This window comes from Triticum dicoccoides, chromosome 6B (assembly GCF_002162155.2).
Source record: "Triticum dicoccoides isolate Atlit2015 ecotype Zavitan chromosome 6B, WEW_v2.0, whole genome shotgun sequence".
NCBI lineage: Eukaryota > Viridiplantae > Streptophyta > Magnoliopsida > Poales > Poaceae > Triticum > Triticum dicoccoides.
Genome location: NC_041391.1, coordinates 104,779,012 through 104,789,470, shown reverse-complemented (window position 1 = coordinate 104,789,470; position 10,459 = coordinate 104,779,012).

The window sequence follows — 10,459 nt, the reverse complement described above, 5'->3', positions numbered from 1 at the left end:
GAAGCGTCGCCAGAGACACAGAGACTGGACCGAAACTCCTCGAAGACGGAAGTAGGCTATCCCTTAGTCATCACATCAGCAAACTGTTGCGACGTCGGCACATGAAGAATCCGAACATGGCCAACGGCAACCTGCTCGTGCACGAAGTGAATATCGATCTCAATATGCTTCGTACGTCGATGGTGCATCGGGTTGGCGGAAAGGTAGACCGCGGCTGACTTATCGCAATAGACAAGAGTAGCCTTATGAACATCACAAAGCAACTCCTGGAGCAGCTGACGGAGCCAAGAGCACTCGGCCACGACATTAGCCACGGCGTGATACTCTGCATCGGCGCTGGAGCGGGAGACCGTGGGCTGCCGCTTCGATGACCAAGAGACCAACGAGGGCCCAAGGTAGATGCAGTAGCCTGGCGTGGAGCGTCGAGTGTCGGGGCAACCAGCCCAGTCGGCATCCGAGTAGGCCACGAGGTCGGTGGAGGCGGAGGCCATCAGGGTGAGCCCCAAAGACATGGTGGCGCATATATACGGGAGAATACGCTTCACCAAGGTCCAGTGGGAGTCACGCGGAGCGTGCATGTGGAGGCACACCTGCTGAACAGCGTACTGCAGGTCGGGTCGAGTCAGCGTCAGGTACTATAAAGCACCAACAATGGAGCGATAAAACACTCCATCGGACGCGAGAGACCCCTCCAGAGTAGAGACTTCGCCTTCATGTCGACGGGGGTGGGCGCCGGCTTGCAGTTAAGCATACCGGCACGCTCCAGGAGCTCGTGGGCTTACTTCTGCTAATGCAGAAAGAAGCCGCCAGTCCGGCGGACCACCTCGATGCCGAGGAAGTAGTGCAGGGGCCTCAAGTCCTTGAGGGCGAACTCATCACGAAGACGAGCAGTCAGCCGCTGAAGGAGATCGGGGTTGGACGCCGTGAGGATGATATCGTCAACATAGAGCAACAGATATGCAGTTGTGACGCCCGGATAATTAAGCTACAGTAATCCCACGCTAATGATGCCACGTCACCACAGTTACTGTTGTTAAACTTGTGATGATTCGAAACCCTTTCAAGGTTCAAATTCAAATTAATGTCAACAATAAAAGTTTTCAAAAGTTAAAACAAAAATGTTCGGGCAGTGCCAAAAATGGCACAGGTAATTATGGTGTAGAAGATGCAATTTTATAAAATACCTAAATGCCCTAAATTAAATAAAACAGAAAAGGAAAAATAAATAAATAAAAGAAAATACAAAACAGAAACAGAAAAAAAAGCCCCCCTGGACCAGACGGCCCAGCTCGCAGCCAGGCCGGCCGACCTGGCCATCCGGCCGACCCGGCCCGTTCCCCCGGTCGCTCTCCCCCTTTTCTGTTCCCCCGACCAGGGTCGGAACAGGGGCGTGCTTCCGCCGGACCCCCTCGCCGGCGTCGAGGAGGGGATAAGATTGCCACACCCCCGCCCCCTCGATCCCGCCTCCCACTCACCCCGCTCTCTCTCTCGGTGCCTGCGCCTCCCCTCCCCCAGATCCACCTCTCCCCTCTCCTCTCGCCCGATCCCGAGCGTGCTCGCTCCCATGGCCGTGGCCGTCACGTAGCCGTGGCCACCGTCCTCCCCGCACCGCGCCCACGCGTCATCGGGCTCCCTCGTCGCCCGCCTCGTCGTCCCCTACCGTTGATTCGAGCTCCACACCGTCGCAGCGTCGTGGACGAGGTCGTCTTCAACCTACGAACACCGAGCTCCACCGCGTCGGATTCCGCCTCGTCTCTGCGCTCCCGTTCACCGCGGGCCTTTCGTGTGCCACTCTGTGAGCTCCACCCCCTTCTTCTCCCTGTCCTTACTTAATTTCCATGCCATAGATAGTCGTGCGCGACGCACCACCATTGCCGGGCTACGGCTCCGCCGTCAAGCTCGCCGTCGCGGTCACCGCACGCGCGGCTCTCGTCCGACCGCGTAACCGTGCTCACTGCACCACCGCGACACCGTAGCACCCTCCAGTACACCCCCTCGTGCCTCCTAACGCCGTCCCCGACGAGCGCCCGAACGCTTCACCGCGGAGCTCGCCGCCGGCAAGGCTCCGGTGACCTTTTGGTCACGGGCTCAACCCCGCTGCATTCCCCACGCCGCGTAGGCCTCGCCCCGCTCTCCGGTTTGCCCAAAACCGCCCCATATCATCGTTGTTCTCGCTCTCCCGGAGCACCTCGCCGCCGGCGAGCTCGTAGCGCTCGCCTCCGTCCGTTCCAACCCCTCTGGCCACCACCGCTCGACGCACGACGCCGAGCCGCGTCGAACGCGCCCGGCCACAGCCTAGGAGACCCCCTGGGCGCGAAACCCGCGTCCCTCCCAAGCCGCGCCGCCGCGTTTGGCTCGCCGGACTCAGCTCCGGCGCGTCTCCGACCGGTGTCCGACGTGGCGTCCACGTGGCACCGCCCGGGCCACTGACTGGTGGGCCCCGGGCCCCCTTTGACCTATTGACGGTGGTCAACTTGCTGACTGGGCTGGTCCCAGCAGCTGACCAGTGGCCCCCCTTTTTTTAGCTAATTAAATTAGTTAATCTAACTAATCTGAGCCTATTAGGCACTGTATAATGGGCCCACACTTAACTAACCCTAATTAGTTTAAAACAAATCCTATTTCACCTCTGTCTCAATGACAGGTGGGTCCCACTGGACCCACAGGTCAGTTTTGACCCAGTCAACCGCACTGTTGACCGATGAGCTCAGCATTGCATCATGCTGACATTAGCAGACACTATTCTGGATAATGTTAGAATTAAATAACTAATTAAAATCAGAAAATGATTTAAATCTTTAGAAAATCATATCTTTTAATCCGTAACTCGGATGAAATTACTTTCTACATGAAAGTTGCTCAGAATGACAAGACGAACCCGGATACGCAGCCCGTTCGTCCGCCACGCACCCCTAACATATCAAACTCGCAACTTTCCCCCTCCGGCTCCTCTGCCCGAAAACATGGAACACCGGGAATACTTTCCCGGATGTTTTCCCCCTTCGCCGGCATCACCTCATACTGCGTTAGGACAGACCTAGCACCGCTCTTTGTCATGTCTTGCATCGTCTTGCTTATGTTTGCATTGTATTTATTGTTTCTTCCCCCCTCTTCTCTTCGGTAGACTACGAGACCGACGCCGTTGCTGCCCAGTTCGACTACGAAGTTGACGACCCCTCTCTCTTGCCAGAGCAACCAGGCAAGCCCCCCCCTTGATCACCAGATATCGCCTATTCTCCTCTATATTGCTTGCATTAGAGTAGTGTAGCATGTTACTGCTTTCCGTTAATCCTATTCTGATGCATAGCCTGACATTGTTGCTACATTTGTTGATACCTTACCTGCAATCCTAAATACTTAGTATAGGATGCTAGTTTATCATCATTGGCCCTACATTCTTGTCAGTCTGCCTTGCTATACATTTGGGCCGTGGTCACTCGGGAGGTGATCACGGGTATATACTATACATACATACATGCTACAGATGGTGACTAAAGACGGGTCAGCTCGATGAGTACCCTCAAGTGATTCTGATGAGGGGGCTGAAAGGACAGGTGGCTCCATCCCGGTAGTGGTGGGCCTGGGTTCCCGACGGCCCCCGACTGTTACTTTGTGGCGGAGCGACAGGGCAGGTTGAGACCACCTAGGAGACAGGTGGGCCTGGCCCTGTTTCGGCGTTCGCGGATACTTAACACGCTTAACGAGATCTTGGTATTTGATCTGAGTTGGCTACGAGCTTATACGCACTAACCATCTACGCGGGAGTAGTTATGGGTATCCCGACGTCGTGGTATCAGCCGAAGCACTTCAGACGTCAGCGACGGAGCGGCGCGCGCCGGATTGGAACGTAAGCCTGCTCTTGTATTAAGGGGGCTAGTTCTGCTTCCGGCCGCCCTCGCAACGTGCAGGTGTGCTATGGGCGATGGGCCCAGACCCCTGTGCGCTTAGGTTTAGACCGGCGTGCTGGCCTCTCTGTTTTGCCTAGGTGGGGCTGCGACGTGTTGATCTTCCGAGGCCGGGCATGACCCAGGAAAGTGTGTCCGGCCAAATGAGATCGAGCGTGTTGGGTAAGTTGGTGCACCCCTGCAGGGAAGTTAATCTATTCGAATAGCCGCGATCTTCGGTAATAGGACGACTTGGAGTTGTACCTTGACCTTATGACAACTAGAACCGGATACTTAATAAAACACACCCTTTCAAGTTCCACAGACAACCCGGTGATCGCTTTTCTACAGGGCGACGAGGAGGGGATCGCCGGGTAGGATTATGCTATGCGATGCTACTGGAGATGCTACTTGGAGATGCTACTTGGAGGACTTCAATCTACTCTCTTCTACATGCTGCAAGACGGAGGCTGCCAGAAGCGTAGTCTTCGATAGGACTAGCTATCCCCCTCTTATTCTGGCATTCTGCAGTTCAGTCCACTGATATGGCCTCCTTACACATATACCCATACATATGTAGTGTAGTTCCTTGCTTGCGAGTACTTTGGATGAGTACTCACGGTTGCTTCTCCCCCCCTTTTCCCCCTTTCCTTTATTTCTGGTTGTCGCAACCAGATGCTGGAGTCCAGGAGCCAGACGCCACCGTTGACGACGACTACTACACTGGAGGTGCCTACTACTACGTGCAGGCTGCTGATGACGACCGGGAGTAGTTTAGGAGGATCCCAGGCAGGAGGCCTGCGCCTCTTTCGATCTGTATCCCAGTTTGTGCTAGCCTTCTTAAGGCAAACTTGTTTAACTTATGTCTGTACTCAGATATTGTTGCTTCCACTGACTCGTCTATGATCGAGCACTTGTATTCGAGCCCTCGAGGCCCCTGGCTTGTATTATGATGCTTGTATGACTTATTTATGTTTTAGAGTTGTGTTGTGATATCTTCCCGTGAGTCCCTGATCTTGATCGTACACATTTGCATGCATGATTAGTGTACGATTGAATCGGGGGCGTCACAAGTTGGTATCAGAGCCGACTGCCTGTAGGAATCCCCCTTCCATACCCCTTGGCCGAAGTCGAGTCTAGACTTTACAAAACTTTTACTAACATGGCTGTGCGGCCCATGGGCCCACGTCGCCATTGGGTGGTATTAAGATCTTTTACTCCTCGCCTATACTCTGGGACTCTGAGCTCTCTTCTATTCGGGTTAAATGATTTTGCTAAAAACAAAACTAACTTTAGGTTCTCGACAATACTTCCTCCCGGAGAGCCCCTGACTTCAGATGATCACCTGCTGCACTAGAAGATTCCGAAGTTACTCTACGATGTTCTCTCGAGTCTTTGTGCCATCGCATTTGCGATTTCCTTCCACCGTCAACCCCTATAAAAAAACTGCTTACACTTGCCATTCATACAATCATTCCCCGTTGATCTTGTTATTACAAGATGTCCCGAAATACTCTTTGTTGTTCCGAAAATCCTTTAAGCTTACTGCCTTGCAGTTCTTTACCACATGAATATCCCTATTGAAAATTCCTCGCACTTTGAGTATCTGTTCATCTCCAGTTGTTCGTATGCTTCATAAGATACTCTGAAATACTATCCGACCTTCTGAGCATCCTCTTCAAACTATTGCTCGGCAAATACTTGTATGCTTACATTATGGATGCTCCCATATCACTAGCAATATTCACTAGTATCTTTTGACACTGTCATTTTGATCCTTTGATTCAGCATGTGTGCGAATGCACACAATCATCTATCAACCCTTCTAAATTATCTTTCCAGCTCAGACGTCATTTTGAACATGAGCTGGTTCTCGACCAAACTATTTGTCGTCAATTTTGGCTCTGGTCTATCCAACTTATCCATCCTTGATCAGAGCGACAACTTCTGATCCTTTGTTTTGGAAATCGTAATTCCTTTGTTATCTAAGCATCGAATTATTCAGATGTTCTATAATATGATGCCCGTGCATTCTTCTTCCTCTGGTTGAGTATTGATACTCACATCAGATCTTTTATGGACCGCTATATCCTTGGTTGGATTATTATCCGACAGTGTCCTTCATATTGAATAACCTTGTGAGCCTTTACATGGGTATATAATGCCTTTGGTAAATTGTATCATCTGCTTTTGAACAATGCTCTACTTTCGAGCTTGTATTATTTACTCGGAAGTTTGTGGTATATGTTTCTAAGATGCCCTGATGGGTTGAACCTATGCCTTCCCTAATCTGTGTGAACCCGAAAGATTTCATGTGTCAAACTTATCTGGTATTGCACCAGGTAAAACTTTAAACAACTAATGTCATTTTCGAAATACGAGAGGTGAATGAAGGTTATGCATTAAAGAAGTGGGAGTCGACCTTGAACTTTGTGTTCATGCCCATGGACACGATGTAGATCCTATCATGGAAGCTTCTTGTAACTATTTCCTTGATATAATATCCTTTGGTATCGGTGAATTGATCCTTTGCAATCGTGGTTCCGACCATGTCCTCCTTTAAATACCATTTCCTGTGCAAGTTTAAGCACTTGTCTTCTATAGAGCAATACCCCAGTCCAACCTCTACTTGGATCTGTCGTTGAGTATTACCCCCTGGTATCTTGAGATTATCATGGAACTGCATGACTTCTTATGAGTTATTCATCAAGTGCTACCTTCCCACTGATTCCAATTTTTCACGGACTCTGAGTTATTGAACACTCAAAGACACCGATAACTGAACTGAGTCCGCACTGCGGTTCAACAACTCTTCGGTAAGCTTCTATAAGTACAAGTTTGTACCCGATCACATCATTCCTAGCGTGATCGGCTATATCATTATCATGCTAAATTTTAACTGTGCTACCGGGTCCTTCTTCTCGGAGCACATATTTCGACGGTGAGCTAATCTTACAATCGATCTCCCTCATCATACCGTTTGACCTTGTACAGCAAGCTTGATTTCGAGTTTGTGTCATACCCATGGTTCCAATGACTTTTGGCTTCATCATTCCTTTGACTTGATGTCGTCGATGATTGATTACTTCTTCATGAAATCTGTCGACAAATGTGTCGTGATCCTCATCAACCTTATGAGCTCTTCCAGGATATCAATTGAGTTCATGATGAGAAATACCATCCTTGCACCTGATGATTTGTGTTACCTTTGACCACTTATTTGCCTTCCGTTCAACACAAACTTGTTCGTGTTTTGAGTTATACCTTGAGATCCCTACTATCCAACATTTGTTCTTTCTTACCTTGGAGTATTACCATCTTTTAGTATCAAGGATGTTGTGAGGACTGCTCCACCTCTTAAAGAGTTCTTGGTATAGTGATACTACTCACCATCACCACTCTTTCATGGTCCTCGTGTTGATTCCAACCGGGGTACCAACAAGTGAACGGTGCTGTTTGGATCCTGCACTTCTAGCAACCCTATTGCTTTGAAGTTAATAGTCGGCCGTTCATTCTTAGTCTATTGATTATTGAATCACCATTCCGACATTGGTCGTGCAACCCAACCCGTATTTCGGGCGCACCGTTCAACCAATGTTTAATTATGTATGTTTTCCCCGAGCATATCCCATTTTATTGTCTAATCTGACAGATGTTATCCCCTTATCCACATAATTGTGGAGATCCATCTTTTGGATACCTCGTTGAATTATCGTTGAGTCCATCAGCCACCTCATCATCCTCTCCTTGGGTTAATGATGAACTCTTGTTAACGGAAATCACTTCTTAGTTCATTTCCCGAGAATCTTACAGTGTCATCCCGTCAATTTGTGTTGCACCTTTCTTCTCAGGCATCCTGAGTCTGAGGTATCCTGCCACCAATCGGATCTGAACCTCGGTCAGATATGATGGTTGGAACATATTTCCAAGAATTATAACATTGATCTTTTATGACCCGGTAAGGTGATGTCATTCCTAGCACACATGGCCGAAGGACCTAGTGTTATAGTTTCCTTTTTAACAAGGTTAACCATTTTTCCATGAGGAAATTGAATGCCTTGTTTAAAAAGTTTATCCTGATGGATCCTTTGTGTATCCAAAGTCCGACCTTTGCTTGAAGACCATGTCAATGCTATCTCGAAGCATGTCTGTGGTACTCCGATCTTCAATAAGAACATTTGAAGCACCATGCTAAATTTTCTTTATCAATTATCCAAACACCGTTGTATGGCTAATATCATGAGATTCCCCCTTACCTAATTGGTTTTCTACTTTGTATCCTGGCATGGATATCATGTTCTGTTTGTCCTTGGAAAGGATATACCCCTGGAATATGTGTTTAAAACACATTTTCTTTCCATTGTTCTGTTTAATCTGATAATCATATTTTCCTTTCCATTGGTTGGTTTAACTTTTCTTGTGATCTATATGATCTAAGCAGTAATATTCTCCTGCTTATGTGAACACCTCGGTGTACAATTCTGTCAGCAAGACCCTGTTACTATTGTTGATGATATTCCGGTAGGCACCGATGGACGAGAACTTTGCCTAATGGCCCACCTCGTTCAATGAGTAGGAAAATGGTTCTCTTCGTCCCTCGCCCTTGGTACCGATGTTGTTGCCGACATAATCGACAGGCTACCCTATGACATACCTTGCTATCATGACCATGCAAGATGTCACCACTCCTCCTACTTTTATCCCACATGGTGGGCCCATAACCCACAGTTCTACAGGATCGAAACCTGACTCTCCTGTGCACCACCTGTTCCCAAGGTTGTTCCTCACGCTTGACTTTGTATGTAATTCACGGACCACCTATCTAGTGATCTATTCTGGTATGAGGCGCAATACCTATTCTCGTTGCCCTAAAACCCTTTCACCTTCTGATTAGGCATCGAACGATTGCCTATCCGTTTGAAACTTCTCATGGTACCCTCTTACTTTGCTCTCGATATCTTATTAAGTTTCAAATCGAGAGATACTTGTGCTTCTTCCCTGAGTTGACCGTCTGATGCTCGATCTTGTTAGAATCCATCCATATAGAATTTTCCCTTCTTACCCTTTCGTAAGTACGGTGAAGATCCTGAAGGAAGGACGACGACTTCATCATGATGACCTGAAGCAGAGGACTGAAGACATGAATGTAATGGAATGACCTCTTTGAGAAGAGCAACTATGACCGGGAAGAATCGTTAGAATTTCGTAACCAGATCCCTTCCCCCTTATAACCGCTCCTAAATCTCGGGACGAGATTTCTTGTAGTGGAGGAGAATTGTGACGCCCGGATAATTAAGCTACAGTAATCCCACGCTAATGATGCCACGTCACCACAGTTACTGTTGTTAAACTCGTGATGATTCGAAACCCTTTCAAGGTTCAAATTCAAATTCATGTCAACAATAAAAGTTTTCAAAAGTTAAAACAAAAATGTTCGGGCAGTGCCAAAAATGGCACAGGTAATTATGGTGTAGAAGACGCAATTTTATAAAATACCTAAATGCCCTAAATTAAATAAAACAGAAAAGGAAAAATAAATAAATAAAAGAAAGTACAAAACAGAAATAGAAAAAAAAGCCCCCCTGGACCAGACGGCCCAGCTCGCAGCCAGGCCGGCCCACCTGGCCATCCGGCCAACCCGGCCCGTTCCCCCGGTCGCTCTCCCCCTTTTCACTTCCCCCGACCAGGGTCGGAACAGGGGCGTGCTTCCGCCGGACCCCCTCGCCGGCGTCGAGGAGGGGATAAGATTGCCACACCCCCGCCCCCTCGATCCCGCCTCCCACTCACCCTGCTCTCTCTCTCGGTGCCTACGCCTCCCCTCCCCCAGATCCACCTCTCCCCTCTCCTCTCGCCCGATCCCGAGCGCGCTCGCTCCCATGGCCGTGGCCGTCACGTAGCCGTGGCCACCGTCCTCCCCGCACCGCGCCCACGCGTCATCGGGCTCCCTCGTCGCCCGCCTCGTCGTCCCCTACCGTTGATTCGAGCTCCACACCGTCGCAGCGTCGTGGACGAGGTCGTCTTCAACCTACGAACACCGAGCTCCACCGCGTCGGATTCCGCCTCGTCTCTGCGCTCCCGTTCACCGCGGGCCTTTCGTGTGCCACTCTGTGAGCTCCACCCCCTTCTTCTCCCCGTCCTTACTTAATTTCCATGCCATAGCTAGTCGTGCGCGACGCACCACCATTGCCGGGCTACGGCTCCGCCGTCAAGCTCGCCGTCGCGGTCACCGCACGCGCGGCTCTCGTCCGACTGCGTAACCGTGCTCACTGCACCACCGCGACACCGTAGCACCCTCCAGTACACCCCCTCGTGCCTCCTAACGCCGTCCCCGACGAGCGCCCGAACGCTTCACCGCGGAGCTCGCCGCCGGCAAGGCTCCGGTGACCTTTTGGTCATGGGCTCAACCCCGCTGCATTCCCCACGCCGCGTAGGCCTCGCCCCGCTCTCCGGTTTGCCCAAAACCGCCCCATATCATCGTTGTTCTCGCTCTCCCGGAGCACCTCGCCGCCGGCGAGCTCGTAGCGCTCGCCTCTGTCCGTTCCAACCCCTCTGGCCACCACCGCTCGACGCGCGAC